The following is a 3,017-nucleotide window of genomic DNA, read 5'->3' as shown; positions in this document are numbered from 1 at the left end:
TTGAATTTCATTTGATAATACAATTGATAGTAAAGATGTAAATGATTTATAAAATGATCTGTAAAAATGTTTAAGATGCAATAAATTACAGTCCAACTGGTTGGACTTGAGACTTCTTAATTCTAAATATTTAAGATGCATTAGATACTTTAGTATCTTTGGTTTTTCTCAATCCTTTTGTCATCCTCTGTCTCTGCAACTTGAAAGTATTTGGCCCATTCATCAGGTGTAACCTGTTGAGAACATGCCTTGAAAAAAAAAGAACGCTGGTCTACCATCAAGTGGGACCCAAAATCAAATTCACTCTTCATCTGAATACACGCCCAAGAAATTAAGATCCAAGGCGCAACCCTGTGCAAAGAGAGGGATTTAAAGTAAGATGATTTCCTACTACATGTATCATGTAAATTTATTTATTTTTACACACCCACGCCCACACCACACTCGCACCCACTCACAAGTCACACCACACACACCCACTCACACCACATGGGCACTCGATCTCAATGTTGAAGTAGAGTCTATCCACCACTTACCCATGGAGCTGGATCCAGTTTAGTTAAAAACAAGCACATACATACATGTGTTTTATTGTGACTGTGCATGTATTGGATGTTGCAGGAAATTTGTTCAGGAATCCGAATCTTGCCTGAGTCAAAAAGCCGAAGATAAAGACAGAATCCAACAGTGGTGGCTGATGATGACTTGCTAATGAAAGTTGAAATCATGAAGGCAAAACCAATCTGCAAAAGACTCTCAGGTTAAAGCAATAAGATAATTCCAAAGGGGCATGTTAAAGTTTTGCAGCATGTTCTAAAACTTCTGTCCTCAACAGCATTACATGAGCTGAAGAGCATCCATTGATTAAGAACAGTAGAGGGCATACAAGAAAAGAGTTTCAGTGAAACAATGAGAACTGCACAGAAGAGCATACCATATTGAATTGAAAAAGGAAGAACACAAGGAACAGAATCACAAAACTGTTGTGAAGGAAGAAGTCAAACTGAAACATCATTTCGAAGAGTATTGAGAAAAGTGATGATAGAAGTGTCGGAAAAGTCTCCTATGTAAGCCATGACAACCAATAGGCAGATTCATAAAGACCCATAATAGACATTGCCTGCAAGTTACCACTAAGATCTTCAGATGATTTCAAGTGTCATAGAGTAGATAAGCATAACCACATGCCTTCATTGGTGCGCCAAACTTAAAGATGCAGTTACCCATTTAAAGAAGTCAGAAGCATACAAAAATAATACTAAAAAGAAATACCTGGCGAAGTTTAAGTTCTTTCTCAGTGATCAAAGAACCAACTTGAAACACAAAACCAAACATGGCAATTGCAAGGAAAAATGTTGGTCCTATTGTTCCAATAGCAGAGAAAGTTTGAGTAGCTGGGTGTGCGAATTCCTTAAGCTCGACAATCCAGTTAAAATTTGGATCTGTACATCAAAATCCAAGTTAGTAGAATTCCACAAAGGAAAAGATAGCTCTGTGTTTACTAATGACAGAGTATTATTAGCATTACTGATCTTCTAGTTCTATCAACCTAATGTGGTGAACAAGATACATCAATGCACATGCTTGCCCATAGATGAGATGTCTCTTGGATTGGTTATTGCCCAAAAATCTCACCAGGTGTATGATCCCAACAAGAGAATCAGTTGCCTACTCTTTTATTGATATTAACAACCTATACACATTTCAATTGATTGGCGATTAGAACCATCGTTTGATGCCATTTCTGGAATGTGGTCCATACAAGAGGTAGACATCAGTTGAATGGTCCAGATCTGTGAGAACATGCACGGATTATAGTGCATAGAGGAGACGTACCATACACCTAAAATATGGATTTGAGGATTATAGTGATAAGTGGGGCCATAGATCATACAGGGCCATAGATCATGGTGGTGCTGCAGAGGAAATCGGATTGCATACTGAGTTACTCAGTACGCTCTTATTGTACTGACTAAACTTAGTAGGGCCCACCTTAATCCCTAAATCCCCAAATCTCCAAATCCCTAAATCCCCAAATCCCAAAATCCCAAAATCCCCAAATCGTTTCAATCGATATTGAGATTGAGAGAGATTGAGAGAGAGAGAGAGAGAGATACCTCATGTGGATGCATGAGAGAGAGAGCACCGAAAGAGACAGAACAAAGAGAGAGGGCGCAGTGGAGAGAGGATCGAGAGAGAGAGAGAGAGAGAGAGTGAGGATGCGCGAGAGTGAGAGAGGGCGGCGAGGGAGGGCAGGGGTGAGAGAGAGAGTGAGAAAGAGAGAGGGAAGAGGGAGGGTGCCGAGTGAGGGATTGGGCGTGCGCGGCTCTGTTTTGAGCGCGCGCCCTGGTTGGTGGTCTGTGCTCTGTGGGCCCTACCATGATGTATGCGTTTCATCCATTCTGTTCATCCATTTTTAAAGATCATTTTAGAGCTTTATGCCAAAAATTAGAGGAATATAAATCTCAAGTGGTCCACACCACATGAGAACAATAGTGATTGGATATCCACCATTAAAATCCTCCTAAGGCCCACTGTACTCTTTATTTGACATCTAATCTGTTGATTTGGTCATAAAGGCCCAGATGAAGGTAAAAAACAAATATCAGCTTGATCCAATACTTTTATGGCTCACAAAAAGTTTTTAGTGGTCGACATCCATTCAACACTTTTTCCGGTAATGTGGTTCACTCGAGATTGGGATATAACTCATTTTTTTTTGTAATATCATAAAATGATATATAAAAATAGATGGACGGCATGGATGAAACACATACATCATGGTGGGGCCCACAGACCACCGAACACAGAAGTTGAGAGGGGTTACCCTCCATTAAAACATTCATAATTATTTTTTGGGCCCACAGAGATGTGGTTCACAAATCTAGCCCATCCATTATGTGTGTGCCACTTGGATGAGGGGTCATACTAAGTTTCAGACGCATCCAAATTTCAGGTGGGGCCCCACCAAGTGCTTTTATATGTTTTAGGCATGTCTTCACATGATTTTAAATGGT

The 3,017-nt window shown here is 40.0% G+C and overlaps 1 long non-coding RNA gene across 1 annotated transcript; it reads right to left on the bottom strand.

Moving 5' to 3' along the window:
* Positions 1 to 680: 680 nt before the first annotated feature.
* Positions 681 to 1,494, bottom strand: LOC131231705 (uncharacterized). Its single transcript, XR_009164518.1, has 3 exons — positions 1,273 to 1,494; positions 935 to 1,120; positions 681 to 743 (listed from the first exon to the last, which is right to left on the bottom strand). It is a non-coding gene; the product is annotated as an uncharacterized LOC131231705 (long non-coding RNA).
* Positions 1,495 to 3,017: the final 1,523 nt, after the last annotated feature.

This window comes from Magnolia sinica, chromosome 17 (assembly GCF_029962835.1).
Source record: "Magnolia sinica isolate HGM2019 chromosome 17, MsV1, whole genome shotgun sequence".
Classification (NCBI taxonomy): Eukaryota; Viridiplantae; Streptophyta; class Magnoliopsida; order Magnoliales; family Magnoliaceae; genus Magnolia; species Magnolia sinica.
This window is presented reverse-complemented; position numbering and strand designations above follow the sequence as displayed.